This window comes from Hemicordylus capensis, chromosome 1 (assembly GCF_027244095.1).
Source record: "Hemicordylus capensis ecotype Gifberg chromosome 1, rHemCap1.1.pri, whole genome shotgun sequence".
Classification (NCBI taxonomy): Eukaryota; Metazoa; Chordata; class Lepidosauria; order Squamata; family Cordylidae; genus Hemicordylus; species Hemicordylus capensis.
In genome coordinates this window covers 10,358,512-10,376,027 of record NC_069657.1, presented here as the reverse complement: position 1 = coordinate 10,376,027, position 17,516 = coordinate 10,358,512, and the positions used below count along the sequence as shown (strand labels likewise).

Below are 17,516 nucleotides of genomic sequence, written 5' to 3'. Positions count from 1 at the left end.
AGTTTGGTATCATCTGCAAATTTGGCCACGTCGCTGCTTACCCCTGCTTCTAGATCATTTATGAATATATTAAAAAGCACCGGTCCCAGTACAGATCCCTGGGGGACCCCACTTCTTACTTCCCTCCATTGTGAAAACTCTCCATTGATACCTACCCTCTGTTTCCTGTCTTTCAACCAGTTAGCAATCCACACATGTACTTGTCCCTTTATCCCATGACAGCTAAGTTTCCTCAGGAGCCTTTGATGAGGAACTTTGTCAAAAGCTTTTTGGAAGTCCAGGTAGACTATGTCAACTGGATCACCTTGATACACACACTTGTTGACACTCTCAAAGAAGTCCAAAAGGTTGGTGAGGCAAGATTTACCTTTGCGAAAGCCATGCTGGCTCACTCCCAGAAGGGCCTGTTCTTCTAGGTGCTTTACAATTTTATCCTTGAGGATGCTTTCCATCAATTTGCCTGGAACGGATGTTAGGCTAACTGGCCTGTAATTTCCCAGATCTCCCCTGGATCCCTTTTTGAAAATCGGTGTTACATTTGCCACTCTCCAGTCCTCTGGTACAGAGCCCGATTTCAGGGATAAGTTAAATATTTTAGCAAGAAGGTCGGCAATTTCACATTTGAGTTCTTTGAGGACTCTTGGATGGATGCCATCCGGCCCTGGTGATTTGTTAGCTTTCAGTTTTTTAGATCTTGCATTTGTTGGTTACATTTGTTGGTTGTTGTTGTTATTATTTTATTATATTTATTCGATTTCTATACCGCCCTTCCAAAAATGGCTCAGGGCGGTTTACACAGAGAAATAACAAATAAATAAGATGGCTTCCTGTCCCCAAAAAGCTCACAATCTAAAAAGAAACATAAGATAGACACCAGGAACAGTCACTGGAAGTACTGTGCTGGGGGTGGCACAGTACTGTGTCAAACAAGATACAGCTTGAAAAGTAGGCGGTATGCATTACTGGCAATGAGTAAAGACAACGTCCCAGTTGGGTTGCTGGTAGCCTTAAGACACATGAGGAGTTTGTTCGACAAAGTTTCCAGTAAACAATGGAGAAGCTATCTTTATTAATTGTTGTTAATAGGTAAGGTAAAGTGTGTTGTTGAGTCAGTGTCAACTCCTGGCGACCACAGAGCTCTGTGGTTATCTTTGGTAGAATATAGGAGGGTTTACCATTGCCGGTAAACTCTGGCTTGCTAATCTTCTCCACTTCTCCACTGCGCCATTGGGTGGCTGTAATTGTGGCTAACAGAAACTATTTTTGTGGAAGAAGTGACAGAAAAGTCAATTATGTATTCAGTTTTTATCAAAAAGCTAGGTTCAACTATTTTGTTTTATTTCTGCAAGTATATATCCCAGAAGAAAAGTGTAGCTCAAAGCATGTACATTTTGGACTTTTCAAAGTCCAAGATATTTGTTTTGCTCATGGATTTCTCTCTTACATCTTACTAAATTGTACTCAACTTAGGTAAAAACTAAAATTTAAAATATATTAACCAGTCATTAAGGTACACTCTGTTCCTCTCCAGCAACTACACAGCAAGTCTGGTCTTATCTTGCTACTAGCAGATTTCACAGAATCTATTGCAGAGCTTTCTTGCAAAATCAGCCTGAAGCAGAGTGGAATAACAGAATCATAGCATATAAGGAAGGGACCTGGGAAGTCTTCTAGCCCAACCCTCTTCTCGGTGCAGGAAACGTCTGCAGCATCCTTGACGGATGGCTGTCCACCTGTGTTTGAAAACCTCAATTGAAGGAGAATCCACCCTTGTGCAATTACTTCTGAACATGTGTAGAACATATTCCCTTACTCAGAAACTGACATCAGCCACTACACAAATGGGATCAGTGCTTTCAGGGTAGACTGCAGAAAGCTTTTAATTTTAATGATTATTTCAGAAACACTTCTAATGTTAGAAATGAGGTATGGTAAGTGTATGCCTATTTATCAGTTCCCTTCATTATCTTGTGCTCACTCAAAAAACTGTCATGGGAAATCTGAGCAGGGATTCCCTCCCACCCCCCACACACACTGTGAGAGGGGGAGGGATGAATAGTCTGCCTGTTGATGTTGCATCACCAAGTGATGTCAGGCATGTACGAATGAGCCAGAGACAGAACTTTTCCAGCACCTCAAAGATGATGATGCCTTTTCAGCAAGTCACTGAGTTTCAATGAGTCACACACTCAGATGCAAGTCACCAACCATTTACTCACTTCAGATACAGGTCGTCACCAGCGATCTTAACCTTGCAGGCCTAACTCTTATGTCTCTCATATTATTATAATTCAGAATATTTATATACTGCTTTTCAGCAAGAAAGTTCATCCAATGGTTTGCATAGCAAAAGCCAAACAATACTTCTCTTTCTCAGACTGGTTGCCTTGCCGGTCATCAAGGCTTGGCTCACTCACACAAGCACACATGCTCTCCACACTTAATGATTAACTGCTCCCGTGATCATCACTGGCAGCTGAATGGTGCCATTGCTCTCGGTGGTGTTATCATTTTTTCTGACGACCCACTTGCACACGCCACGCCATTGCTGATACTGCAATCGGGCACGCACGTGTGAATGCACAGGAACCAAGAAGTGTTAAGAGAAACCAAGTAATGTGCATTGAATGCCTGAACTGGCCCAGTTCGGCTTGATGTCCTTACTCCTTGTGGAGCTGCTGCACCAGAAAATCACCAGCAAAGAAAAGAGGTGGCCGGGAAGGAGTTGAAACACGGCGGCCTGATTTGAGACAGTCCGGGACTCAACCACGGGAGCCCCTCGGCTCCAGAGCAGGCCTCGATTCTGCCCGCCTTCCCCCTCGAATAGATCTGGCTCAGAGGCACGTGGCGGGGGTGGGACAGCTGGCCGCCAGACTGAGGCGTAGACGGAAGGAGCGCTCTGCACGTCCTCAGAGGCACTCTGCCCAGGACGGCGCGAGGTGGCCACGAAGAAGAGAGTGGCCCTGAGCATGTGCAAAGCGCCCCCCCCGCCCCGATCTCTCCAGATACCTCCCACTCCTCCTCTTTCTTCTGCGGCCCCTTCTAACCATTTGGGGCTGAAGGCTGCATGGCGGAGCAGCGGCCAAGGCAGGCTGGTGGGGCTTCTAACAGGCAGCGGGGAGCGGCGGAGGAGGGCGGGCGGCTGAGGAAGGGCCGCGTCGGGCCGCCGACGTGGTGCCGGGGCCGCCTCCCTCCCGCCCGCCTTCCTCCTCCTCCTCCTCCCGTCTCCGCCCCGAAGAAGGCCCGTCGTGTGAGGAGGAGCCGTCGCCGCCGCCACCACCGCCGCCTCCTCCTCGTCCGGCTGGCTGCCCCTCCCGTGGCTCGCCTTCCCCTTTCCTGACAAACTGCCGGCCGGGCTCCTGCCGCCTGCCCGCCCGCCCGCCTGCCTCCAGGTACGTCGCTCGCGGCTTCGGCCCGGCTGCCCGGCGCTCTCTCCCCGCCGCGGCTCGGGACTGGAGGGCGGCGAGCTCGCCCGCCCGCCCGCCGGGTTGCCAGCCAGGCAGGAGCCGAGCCCGGCTGGGGAACGTGGCGCCGGCGTTGGCTGCGGCCGCCCTCCCGAGTTCCTTCCTTCTTCCCTCCCTTCATTCCTCCCCCTCATCCTGGGGCGCCGCCTCGGCCGGCTAGGCCGACGAGCCCGGCCCGGCTCCTCCTCACGGCTCGGCGGCGGGGTCTCGCTCCCAGGGTCGCCTCGTGGTGGAGCGGGCCCCGGAGGTCCTCGGCGGGCCTTTCTCCCCGCTGGGTGGCCGGAGGAGGAGGCCCACGCCCGCCCCACCGGCTGCTCCTCCATATCCCCCCATGGCCCCTACTCGGGGGGGCGGGGGCGGTGCACGGGTGGCCCCAGAGCCGGGGGTGCAAGCAAACAAGCCCCCCAATGAGTGGCCTGCCCCCCTTCTGGTTCAGGAGTCTAAATCTATGGGGCGCAGCCGCTCGCGCCCCTCATGCATGCACTTTTTTGCCCGTGCGCCGTGCCTCCCCCCCGCCATTTCCCCCTGCTGCCACCACTGGGAAATGGACTCGGGGGTGGGTCGGGGGGGCAAGCTTCGTTGCCCCCCAAGGGGTTCCTCCAGCCCCCCCCCCCAGTCTAGGCCGAGTTCCTCCTCGCGAGGCGGGCGATGCTGCGGCGCCCTCTTGCTCCGCTCCGCTTCCGAGGAGGGAGAGCGAGGAGGAGAAACGGACCCCGCTCCGTGCGTGGTGGTGGTGGTGGGGCTCCTGCGAGGGTGCAGGCAGAGGTGGGGCAGGAGGCGGCTGTATTCTCCTCCTGGGTGGCTAAAACGGAGCTGGAGGAATGAGCGGGTTTCTCTTCCCTCCTCCATGCCTCCTTCTCCAGTTGACTGCCTTCGAGATTTCAATCCGTATCCGCGTGTCAACAAGGCAAGGTGGGGTGGCTATTCCATGGGGTGGCCACGAATCCCACCTACGGTTTATGATGGTTGAGGATTATGGGAGTTGTAGTCCAACAACAGCTGGAGAGCCTCAGGTCCGCCACTCTGGCTCAGCAGTATAAGGGTGTGTATGTATGCAATGTGGGTAGGGTCAAAGGGAGGGAAATTGTGGGTTATTGGGCCTTTTCTGCCATGTCCCATTTCCCCTGTTCTCTCTGTGCCCCCATTTTGCTTAATATCCGGTCTGAAGAGGAGTTCTGGCAAACTTAAAAGCCGACTGCTTTGCTGTGTTTTAGTTGGTTACCTTAAGTGGCGCAGCAGGGAAATGCTTGACTAAGAAGCAGAAGGTTGCCCGTTCGAATCCCGGCTGGTACTATATCGGGAAGCAGCGATATAGGACAGTGCTGAAAGGCATCATCTCATACTGTGCGGGAGGAGGCAATGGTAAACTTCTCCTGTATTCTACCAAAGACAACCACAGGGCTCTGTGCTCACCAGGAATCGAAATCAACTTGATGGCACACTTTTACTTTAATAAACATTTGGGTTTACCAACATAGCTATCTATGATTTTTAAGCAGTTGGTGTGTGAATGTATTGAAGGGAGTGTGTCCTCTTTCCACTCTTGCCTTCCTGACCCCCCTCTCCATCTTAAATTTGGGGTGCTTGGGGGTGTGTGTTGAGAGTCTTGGGCTTCTTCTGCATAAAGTGAGGTCATTTTTTGGCAAGTCTGTGCACTGTCCTTTGAGATGGGTCTGCAGAGGGAGTTAAAAAATTAGGGGGTTACAGTTCAGGTCAATAGAGGACTTCTAACAGACCTCTTATAGGACCTCTTCAGGTCTAATAGAGGTAGGTTTGGGAAGGGGATTCCTTTTGTCTTAGAAAGGAGAAAAGATGATGTTCTTTGAAGAGCCCCATTAGCTGACAGTGGAGGGATCTCCTGATAGCAGATACTGAGAGTAAGATTGAGAGGACTTCTCTCCCACCCACTTTACCTCTTTTCTGACCACCTGAGCTCAGCTAAAAGAGCTAAACTGGAGTAGGTATCTGTTCTACACTGATTATTTGGCCTTGAAAGGAGGAAGAATCTTTTGGAGGGAAGCCCCTGGAGATACAGGGTGTTTGAGCTCACAAGGGATGTGGGTGTTATTTATTGAAGAGGCCCTGATTGGAATGAAATATGCTTGAGTTCTCTGGTGGATATAAGTGATATTTAAGGACATGAGGAAACTGGATGTGGATGCTTGCCTTTTGAAGGATTTGGGGCTTCTCACAAGGTTGCTTGAGGGAGGGAAGTTGAGTGGGAATTGTATAAGAAGATCTAGCACTCTATTGGGACAATGTGCTTCAGCATAGTTTCTTCCTTGGTCAAAAAAGCATAAATAGCTGTGTTAGTCCTAAAGTGGGGGAAATCCAAAGTAGGGCAATACCTTTTTTATTACTAAAATGTCAACAAGTAGTGGCAAACTTCTGAGTTCTCCAGGGCTGCTCTTCAAGCTAGATGTTAAGCAGCATCCAACCTGAAGAATTCTGGAGAAATTGAAAGTTTTCCCACTGCTTTGATATATTAGTTGGCCTTATTAAAAAGTTTTGCCCTACTTTGACTGCAACGGGCGTGCATGAGAGAGTTGGAACTTTTCCTGGAGACCATTGAAGACTTTGCTCATTTCAGTCCCCCTTGTGAAATTGTCATGGTGCAGTTGAAGAATCTTGAGAGTAGAGACATCCTACTCGACCGAGTCCTCCATCTACCTTTAAGCTGTTTATATTTGAACTGAGTTCCCAGGGTGGGTAATACATTACAGGGTGGGGGGAATGCACATAAGAAAAAAGAATCAGAGGACACTAGTAGACATGTAGTGAATGGGGGAAAAAAAATCATGCTATTGACTTAACCCCCAGCAACCAAATGAAAGCCTTTTGCCTTTAGAAAGTACTGAGATCTAGGCTTTATACTTCAAGGCACAGGTAATAGCATGTTGCTGAGCCTGCTATGAGAATGCAGCTCTTTCTGCCCATATTTTTAAGGATATGGTACCTGGATGATGTTAGTAAGGAAATACTCTCCAGCAGCTTCAGTGGTGGATGTGGAGCATTAGGGCTGAGCTGTTTCTGTGCTTCTTGGGCCCAAATCCTAATGTGTGAATGGACTTTGAAAGGCTTTTCCACAGTGCAGACTAGACCCATGATGACTCAGTAGATTCTTGCATGCTCTGGCTCTCCAGAGGGTGTGCAAGAGGCTTTGCCTCTGAGAATATTTTTTTATCCCTAGGTAAGATAATTTGATGTTATTATTAATTTGTCTTGGGAATCTAAACTGACCGCTGTCAGCCATTCTGGATAATGTTTTGGCCCTAGGGATGGGATAGGATGCATGTGTAATAATTATGGCTACTGACTTTCCTTCTTTAAAAATAATTGTCTTGAGAAGGATAATGTTGAGGACTCTAGAGTCGTCTTTTACTTTGAAAATATATTCCTTTTGCAAGTATTTAAAACATGAACCTCTTAACTCTAATCAAAGCACTCTACAAACACACTCTTGTTTCTCCAAACTGAACTGATGATCAATGACACCAGATACTAAAACATTTTATGCTTGCTGGACCAGGGTGGTTGGGGAGTATAGGTTTGAATGTTGGGCTAATACTGGAGAGATCTAGATTCAAATCCTTGCTCAATCCTGAAGCTCACTTCTGATGTGTTAAACAAGTGACACAAAAATAATCTGTATAATAAAGCCTATTTTAATACATTTTCTGTTTCCAAAAGTTTTTAGTTCAGTTATTGTATAAATGACAGCAATGCATAAATGTCAGGCCTGTCCTTCCTGTGAATTTAAGAGAACTTCATTTTCTTTCTCAAAGTTTTGGAAATGTATTTAAGCTGATGGGGATGGGTGTGTGTGAATAGAATACAGCGCAGATATATTTTGAGCAGAGCTGTTTCTATAATGGTACACTTCTTGACTCTTGTGTAACAGCTGTATGATGAGTGTGCTATATAGAGAATTCATTATGGTTAAATAATCAGATTTACCTTGATAAAACTGCTTCAATAATGGGTTCTCTGAGATCTTTAGCTGTTTGCTATGAATGTTGTAGGGACTTGGCATCTTGTATTTCTTCAGAAGAAGTAGTGTACTCTGCCTCAAATGTCACTGACTTTAGGAAAGCAGTGGCTGTTAATAGAGCAGCAAATGAAGCCTAACCTACAGTCCTAAATATACTTTGCTTGGAGCATGTCTCATTAATTTCAGTACAACTTCCAAGTAAGTGTCTGACAGCTAAACCAATAGATTATGCAGTTTTGCTTACCAAAAAAGCAGTTTACAATAGTGCTCTTTATCTCCAAAAGAATATTGGCAAAGGTGAGTATGAATTGACCTTTGCCAGTGCCCATGTGGAAATTGGAAGCTCTTCAGACTGTTGCAATGTCCTACCTAATCAGTTACTACCCCAACTCGAAACTTTTTTTGAGGAACAAGATTGTGAGATGGCTGGCTACTGAGTTCTCTCGTGCACTTGGAAAGTTACTGGATAACTACCAGTATCTCTATTGGTCTGGCTATTGACCTGGGTATGATATTGAGACTGCTTATGGTTTTTGTTGACTACCTTTTTGTTTCTGTTGGTGACATTTTATGATGTTGAGCACAGTTCAAGAAAAGTTGACTCAGTTCACCAGCCAGACAACATATTTTACTCATCAGATGGCTCCTCAAGCTATGATGGTACATTATTCATCAGGACTTTTTTCACTCGTCACAGTTGACTAGTAGATTTCCTGAGGCCTGTTGTTGAGTAAGAGTGGGATGGACTTGTGGTTCTGACCATTCCTGGTGGGAAGTGCTCGTTTATAATTTTTCCTGTAGGTCTTGTAGGAAACCATTCTGACCCCTCCCCTCTTACTTATTTATTAAAATATTTAATATACTGCCCAATCTACAGACACAGGGCGGTGTACAAAGTAAGAACAGCACCTGAGATTAAAAATAAAAATAAAAATTTAAAGGGCAAATGACTGGTGCAAAGAAATGCCTTCAATAAGGTTTTAAAGGCTGAAAGGGAGGAGGCAGCCTGAATCAGGGGGGCAGGGAAAATTCCAAAGTGAAGGGGCGGAAACAGAGAGAGCCCTTCCACGGGCCCTAGTACTATGGACCTCTCTGAGACCAGGGACCAGTGTTCCCTCTAAGGCGTGTGCATGTGTGCACACTCACACATTTTTTGATGTCCGCTCAGTTAATTTTAGATCCCACTCAGGTTGAATCAGGAAGGCCCCATTCTGAATGCATGTGCACACACTGCCTTGATACTGCCGCCCAGAACAAAATCTATTCTGCACACAGATGAAAAAAAAATTAGAGAGACTGCCAGAGACCTAAAGAAAGGCAACTTGAGAATTTCTCACAGGATGGGACAGGACTGGCCAGGATAGGTGGTCCTGAAGGTAAACAGGCGCTGTGCCCTGAAGGGTTTTAAAGGCAAGAACCAGCACTCTTAATTGGACCTGGGAGCAAATAGGTAACCAGAACAGCAACTGCAGGTGGTGTGTTACACTATTGCAGTGATTCTCAAACTTGGGTCCTCAGGTGTTATTGGACTTCAACTCCCATAATCCCCAACCAAAGGCCACTGAGGCTGGGGATTATGGGAGTTGAAGTCCACTAACACCTGAGGACCCAAGTTTGAGAATCCCTGCACTATCATATCTTCTAGCACCCATAAGCAGGCAGGCCGCTGCATTCTGGACCAACTGAAGCTTCTGGTTCATCTTCAAAGGCAACCCCAGATAGAGCGCATTACAGTAATCCAGACGAGAGATGACCAGGGCATGAGTTACCATTGCCAGGACCTGCCGGTCGAGATAGGGCCACAACTGGCGAACCAGCCGAAGCTGGGCAAAGTCACCTCTGGCCACGGCCTCCACCTGCTGCTCGGGCAGGAACCGCGTCCAAAAGGACCCCCAAGACACAGACCACCTCCTTCAGGGGCAGCGCAACTCCGTCCAGGGAGAGACTCAGACTGCAATTGGCCAGATCGAGGAGTAAGCAAAAGCAACTCAGTCTTGGAGGGATTAAGTTGGAGCTTGTTTTGACCCATCCAGATCTCTTAAATGTATTTGAGACCTATGGCCAGGATTGTGAAGCAATTTGGAATGATGTTCCATCGGCTGTCATTCCTTCTCACCTAATTTTTAGTTTGTATGATATTGCCCCATATTGAATCAGACCCCTGGTTCATCTAGTCCAGTACTGTCTACTCTGACTGGCAATTGCTCTCCAAAGGAGGTCCTTTTAACTGATAATGCTGGGGATTGTGACTGGAACCTTCTGAACACAAACACGTTTTCCTCTGATGGGCTGTGGCCCCTCCTGCATATTTGGTGCCTGCTTGTGGTTTAATTATAATCCATGCTATGGATCTTTATAAACTATCTTGTTTTCTATATCCTGTCATTTTCAAGAGTGAGTAGTGTGCACTGGTTGGTTGCTTTAGGTGGAGAGAGACGTTCGTGGAGGCATGCCCATAATGGAAGCCAGCGTGGTGTAGTGGTTAGAGTGCTGGATTAGTGCTGGACTAGGACTGGGGAGACGTGAGTTCAAATCCCCATTCAGCCATTATACTTGCTGGGTGACTCTGGGCCAGACAGTACTCTCTCAGCCTAACCTACTTCACAGGGTTGTTGTGAGGAGAAACCTAAGAATGTAGTACAGCGCTCTGGGCTCCTTGGAGGAAGAGCAGAATATAAAATGTAATAATAATAATAATAATAATAATAATATGGCGGGAACACCATACAAGCCATAAACACCTGGGCTATACCTGTTATCAGATACACTGCAGGAATAATAGACTGGACCCAGGCAGAGCTAGAGATGCTAGATCATAAGACCAGGAAAATAATAACCATCAATCATGCTCTGCAGCCCCGCAGTGATGTCGATAGGCTATACCTCCCTCACAGCTCAGGTGGAAGAGGAATGCTGCAAGTCCATCAAACAGTAGAGGAGGAGAAAAGAGGCCTTGAAGAATATATCAAGGACAGTGAAGAAGATGCACTTCAAATGGTCAATAACGCGAAACTATTCAACACCAATGAAAGAAAGCAGGCCTACAAGAAAGAACAAGTCAAGAACCGAGCAGAAAAATGGAGAAATAAGCCCCTGCATGGTCAATATTTGCACAATATAAGTGGAAAATCAGACATCAGCAAGACCTGGCAATGGCTTAAGAATGGCAACTTGAAGAAAGAAACAGAGGGTTTAATACTGGCTGCACAAGAACAGGCACTAAGAACAAGTGCAATAAGAGCAAAAGTAGAAAAATCCACAACAAACAGCAAGTGCCGCCTTTGTAAAGAAGCAGATGAAACAGTGGACCACCTAATCAGTTGTTGTAAAAAGATTGCACAGACTGACTACAAACAAAGGCATGACAAGGTAGCAGGGATGATACACTGGAACATCTGCAAAAAATACAAGCTACCTGTAGCCAAAAAATGGGTGGGACCATAAAATTGAAAAAGTTGAAGAAAATGTCTGTTTGTAGTTGGAAGTCCCATAATATTTTTACATCTTCAAACATCTGCCACACAATACACCAGATATAACTGTAGTTGAGAAGAAAGAAAAACAAGTTAAAATAATTGTCATAGCAATACCAGGGGATAGCAGAATAGAAGAAAAAGAAATAGAAAAAATCACCAAATACAAAGATCTACCAATTGAAATTGAAAGGCTGTGGCAGAAGAAGACCAAAATAATCCCAGTGGTCATTGGCGCCCTGGGTGCAGTTCCAAAAGACCTTGAAGAGCACCTCAACACCATAGGGGCCACAGAAATCACCATCAGCCAATTACAAAAAGCAGCTTTACTGGGAACAGCCTATATTCTGCGACAATATCTATAACAATTGACAATAAAATTCTGGCATCCCAGGTCCTTGGGAAGGACTCGATGTCTGGATAAAACAAACCAGTCAATAACACCTGTCTGACTGTGTAAAATAATAATAATAAAAAATAATAAAAAATAATGGATCTCTTCTAGTCTAGAGGCAGAGCCTGAATTATATTCTGGAGCTATGCTGTAAGTTTAGCTCTGGTAGTGGGCTAACAGGTGGTAGAGATTTTGAACGTGAGGGCTGGGATTCTCTCTCCTAAAACTTGTGTGGTTGTGTTTTAAAATGTAATTTACTTAGTGGCATATGGAGACGTGCTAATTTAAATATTAATAAATGTGGCTTAAATGTATATTGGAACTCTAGCGGAATCATAATGTACCACATACTAGAACTATAGTGACTGTGCTATGGCATGATAACCTTTAATCTCATTAGCTGAATATTTTTCTATACACAGGATTCTTTTAACTTAAAAGGGGGTGGGAGGAGCAAAAAGTCTTACTAGGAGAAGACAAATTTATTAAGCATAGTCTGAGGACACTTAAAAAATGCTAATGCTCTGTTTTATGCACAGTTAGGAGTGTGTCTGCTTGTTGAAACTTACAGCAACTTAAGCAATCTGAACAAATGTATCCTGCTTCACAGAGCGGCCCACCAAATGCCTCTGGGCAGCCCGCAGACAATAGCTACTGCTACTCCTCTGCAATTGGTACTGAGAGGCATCTTGCCTCTGAGGCTGGAGGTGGCCTGTAGCCCTCAGACTAGTAGCTATTGATAGACCTGCCCTTCATGCATTGATCTAAACCCCTCTTAAAGCCATCCAGGCTGTTGGCTGTCACCACATCTTGCAGCAGAGAGTTCCATTGGTTGATTATGCATTGTGTGGGAAAGTATTTCCTCTTGTTAGTCCCAAATTTATCGGCAATCAGTTTTATGGGATAACCCCTGGTTCTAGTGTTATGCAAGGGGGGGGGGATTTCTCTCTATCAACTTGCTTCACACCATTCATGATTTTTATAGACCTCTAACAAGTCTTTCCTCAGTTGTCTTGTTTCTGAACTAAAGAGCCCCAAGTGTTGTAGCCTTGCCTTGTAAGGAAGGTGCTCTAGGCCCCTGTTCATCATGGTTGCCCTCTTCTGCACCTTTTCCGGTTCTACAGGGTCCTTAAGATACGGTGACCAGAACTGCATGCAGTACTCCAAGTGTGGTCGCACCATAGATTTGTATAAGGGCATTATAATATTAGCATTTTTATTTTTAGTCCCCTTCCTAATTATTCTTAGCATGGAATTAGTCTTTTTCACAGCTGCAGCACATTGAGTCGACACTTTCAACGAGCTGTCCACCACGAACCCAAGATCCCTCTCTTGGTCAGTCACTGACAGCTCAGACCCCATCAATGTATATGTGAAGTTGGGGTTTTTTTGCCCCAATATGCATCACTTTGCACTTGTTAACATTGAACTTCATTTGCCATTCTGTCCGCCCACTCGCCCAGTTTGGAGAGATCCTTTTGGAGTTCCTCGCAATCTCTTTTAGATTTCACTACCCTAAATAGTTTGGTGTCATCTGCAAATTCAGCCTCCCCATTGCTTACCCTAACTTCTAGATCATTTGTGAACAAGTTAAATAGCACTGGTCCCAGTACAGATCCCTGGGGGACCCCAATTCTTTCTTTCCTCCATTGTGAGAACTGTTTATTTATCCCTGCCCTCTCTGTTTCCTCTCCTTCAACCAGTTACTAATGCACACTTGAACCTGCCCCCTTATCCTATGACTGGTACTTCTGGTAACTTGATTAGCTAATGAATGTGTGCTAAATCAGATTATTAGTATGAATTGATAAGATCAGAAAATAGAAAGTTGGCTTTTGAGAGGACTGCATCAGCAATCAATCTGAAGGGTTCCAATGTACCAGATGGACATTCCTTTACACACTTGCACTTCAGATTGTGGGGAATTGGTCAAGAAAATGCTGTTCTATTTTGGTTAAGAATGTTTCTTGGACCTCTGTCTTTAGATGTGTTATGAGAAGAAAATTGTTGTGCCTCCCACCTAAAGCAGTGGATGTTTAAAGTTAGACCAACACATCGTCTTCATTCAGTGTTGGTTTGTAATACTGTCATTCCTTTTGCATGTATTGCAAATTGTATTTGTTTTTGTTTTTGCTGTTGGAAGCCATAATAGAGCACTTGCTCCAGCTAAGCTGTGAGAACAGTTTTCCCTAATCAGTGAGTCAGTGGCTAAGCGCAGACTTGGTTTCCCTTATCCAAACCCAGCCATATCTTCTAGACTGCCCCAGATTTCCAGTAGGTCTGTTGATAATAGTTCTGTCCGTGACAGTTTTTCCTGTTACAGGCTTGACCTGGGATGCATCAAACCAAAGTCAAGGGCTGTCACTGTCAAGCACCCAGCAAGCTGCAGTATGTTGCTAGTAGGCAGTGCTTGACTTTGTAGATCAGAAGTAGTGCAAGTCTGTTCTCAAACATGGGAATAATAGTAAATTAATTCCCAGCACTGTCATCAAGATGAGTGAGTGGGAAAGATTGTTGGCAGCTGCAAGCCTTAAGGAGAGGGTGGAATCTAAATAACCTGTGAAGAAAGACAGCAGAAACTCAGCTTGTTAGTTCTGTAAGTACTTGAACACCAGGGCTATTCCCTCTGTTACTGGTGAAGCAAGTACTGGAGCATGCCTTTGGTCATGGATTATTTATTTATTTAACACATTTCTATACTGCCCAAAATGCAAGTTCTCTGGGTGGTTTACAAAACAATTAAAACAGCCAATAAAAGATTAAAACATTTCAACAATTAAAATTAAAAAATTAAAACTATTAAAACACAAAGCACAATTAAAACAGTATCTAATTAAAAGCCTGGGTGAACAAATGTGTCTTGACTGCCCTTTTAAAAGTTATAAGAGATGGGGAGGCTCTTATTTCAGCAGGAAGTGTGTTCCAAAGCCTCGGGGCAGCAATGGAGAAGGCTTGTCCCTGTCGAGCCAGTGGCAACTGCAGACTAACCTCTCCAGAGGATCTCAATGGGCAGTGGGGTTCATAGCAAAGAAGACGCTCTCTTAAAAACCCAGGGCCCAAGCTCTTTAGGGCTTTATAGGTTAGAATCAAAACCTTGTACTCTGCCCCTTGTAATAGTACTCTGTACTGTTGCTATTCAAGTCTGCGTACAAAAAGATTACGCAGATTAAATTGTTTTTTCTTGAGGAGGAGGACATTTTTCCTTATGATCTTGTACAGTTCCCTTGAAGAAAGTTGGGAAACTGGTCAACTCTTTGAAGGGAGGGGGAAATCAAGCTTGTATCTGAGGGTTCTCAAATAGAACCCCATTCCCATTTAGGCAGGCTTAATACCTACAGGTCTTTAGCTCTTGGTGCTAAATAAAGACTGCTCTTAGAACAAGGTGCCTGCTTTGCTGAAGTTCTTTTCAGATTGTTGAGTTTTCATAATTAAAAGAAACCTCCTTGCTTTTAAATCTGTATCATGTAAAAGTGTAAGCAATATCTCTGTTCTTTAGTGAACTCTCTGTACTCTCTAGGCTGCATAGTTACTGGAGTCTTGGCTTCCCTGAAATCAGTGGGATTTACTTCTATAGGATTGCACTATTAACACAGAATACCTTAAATAACACTTCAATGCCTGGGATGGAAGGACATAGCAAAGTTGCCTAAACATGTTTGTCTGTTAACAATTCCACTCCATGCGTCTGAAAAAGGCTACAGCCTTTGATAGTTTATGCTTTAAAAACTACAAAGTTTATTCTCTTAAGAGGCCACCAGGCAGGCATTCATTCATTTATTCATTCATTCATTCTTTTTCAGAAAGCTGTGCCACAGGGAGCTGTGCTACATTGCATACCATTTTAAAAGGGAGAACTAGGCCTGCTCACACTTGCACAGGGTGGTATGATCATGCAGCCAGCTGTAAAACAGCTCTCCCCCCACCCCCAAATCATTCTGTACTCCACCTATTTCTGCTTTGGAGATTAGATGACCATAGGTCAAGGTACTTTTGGTTGCTGCTTGATCTAGGTTACAGTACAGTAAATGGCTCAGCAGAGTGTTTAAAGATTAATTTCAGTAATTAACAGGAAACGGTGCTTCATTCCTTCCTCTCCCTTGCAAAAAAGCCTTTCCCCCTGGTCTTAATTGCAATGACTGGGCAGGGGGATCATTTTCTGTGGCTAGAGTAGTAAGAGATGTGAGATAAGGAGTTGCTTAAGCATATTTCCACTGGAAATCATAAAATACTTCAGCTAAAGATAATGAAATTGCAGTTTTAGTTTTGGTCAAAGAAAACTATGTAGTGAACTGATTGAAGTCCTACTACCATACTCGCTACTATTTAATAAAGTGAAAATATTCATTTTTTGCATTCACTTATGCTCAGAACTGGAAACATAGTTCAGATTCCAAATGGTGAAAAATAAACATTCAGAACCCAGCCTGTACAGTACAGAAGAGAGGGGAAAAATAGATTTTAAATGCCAAGATAAACTTTTAGGAGCTTAGGAAAGCAGACACCAGGAATTTTTCCTATCTTGAATAACTAACTCATGGTGCACATTCACTCTTCTCATAGTTTGAGGGTTAATTGTAACTAATCTCATCACTTGCTTGCAAGGAACATAACTTACTCATGAGTAATGTACATTTGCTCTTTTGTTTGAAATTATTATATGTACTATTTGTAGTACTGGAAAGTTGACAAAATGTATATACTGCAATTAGTATACATGGTGTTTAGTCACATGAGCAAAAAGCAGACCCCTGCCCCAAACAGTTTTAACTTGGTGCAAGGGGTAACAAGAAGGAGAGGTGAGAGTAATAAAGGTTTAATATAAGGAAATGTAGTTCGGGTTCATTTCACTTGGGGCTTGGGGGATGAGCCAAAGACTTCATGAAGGATTTGATTTTTTTCCTCCAGAGGTGTCTTTTATTCTTACAAATGGATCCAGTTTTTAGGACTTGCTCTTGCCTGTCCAGGTTTTATTGGAATTTAGGAGTTGATCTAATGTGGCTTTTCCCATATGAAGTATGGTTGCAGTTTATTCTTCTATTGGAACCACAGATAAACTGAAATTCTTCAAATCTGAAATTCTTCAAATCTAGCCAGAATCTTTGGTTCCCTAGTGAGAATAAACATAAATGCCCCCCCTTCTCCCCTTTTCTTTTTTCTCCTTTTTTGAAAAATGCACAATTCACATAGTTAATCATATTTATATACCACCTGATATATACATCTATGCGGTTTACACACACACACACACACACACACACACACAAAAGCCTGAGAAAACAGGTGTGTCTTAAGGGTCTTTTAAAAAAAGAAATCAGATGGAGAAGCTCTTGTTTTGACAGGGAGTTGCTGAATGTTTTAATGAAGTTGGGAGTATTATCAGCACTGGAAAACTTTTCCGTTTTAAGGTTTTGCATTCTCCATTGTGCATGGCGATTCCCCCACGTTTCAGATGTGAAGGATGTGCCACAGTCCACGTGAAGAAAGCTTGTGTACCACTTGGTGCCCTTCTCAACTCTATTATGAGTTTGTTTTGGAAGGCATCTAGAAGTAACTACCACTGGCAAAACAATACTTAATTGCTCTGCTGGAACTGGTTGGACCTAATGAGTTCTGTGGCGTAATTAAATTATATTTGAATGAATAAGTAAACTCTTCAGAATGAGCTTGCAGGGATGTTACTATCTTGGATAGAGATGTGGGGAGAGATCTTGGGTTTGCATAAGTGGAGACCTCCTAAAGTGAGAAGCACTGGTGTGGTAGTTAGAGCGGGCCTGCCCAGCATCCTTTATTAAGGCCACTAGCTATGGGCTGAATCAACTTCTTGTTTTGTCTGCAGAAACAAAGGATCACGTACCTAATATATTCCCCAGTATGTGGCTGGTGGGCTGTGTTTGACTCAGGGATGAGGTATCAGAAATAGTTGGTTTGGAACTGGAGTGTTGGATTTGGGAACCCCAGATTCCTACACCCGTGTGAAGCTTGGTCCCACATGTTGAATATGCTTCTCCCTCTTGAATCCTTGCTGTGGATTGCCTTCCAAAGGTAGGTTATTAATCATGTCAGATCTGGTAGATTTTGATGGTGGAGAAGAATCACACATGATTTGATTAAATTGTATGAACTTTATGGAAATCAGGAATCTTTTATTCTTCCTAGGTTAGCTCAGGCATGTGCACATTATGACCCATCTAGCC

General features: G+C 44.6%; 1 protein-coding gene across 15 annotated transcripts in view; it reads left to right on the top strand.

The window, feature by feature from the left end:
- The first annotated feature begins 3,254 nt into the window (after positions 1 to 3,254).
- Positions 3,255 to 17,516, top strand: part of KTN1 (kinectin 1) — a 149,404-nt gene continuing 135,142 nt past the window's right edge. For all 15 annotated transcript variants that reach the window (XM_053256036.1, XM_053255997.1, XM_053255988.1 and 12 more), the window contains exon 1: positions 3,255 to 3,392. The gene's annotated coding sequence lies outside the window, so the exon portion shown is untranslated. The remainder of the gene's footprint in view (positions 3,393 to 17,516) is intronic.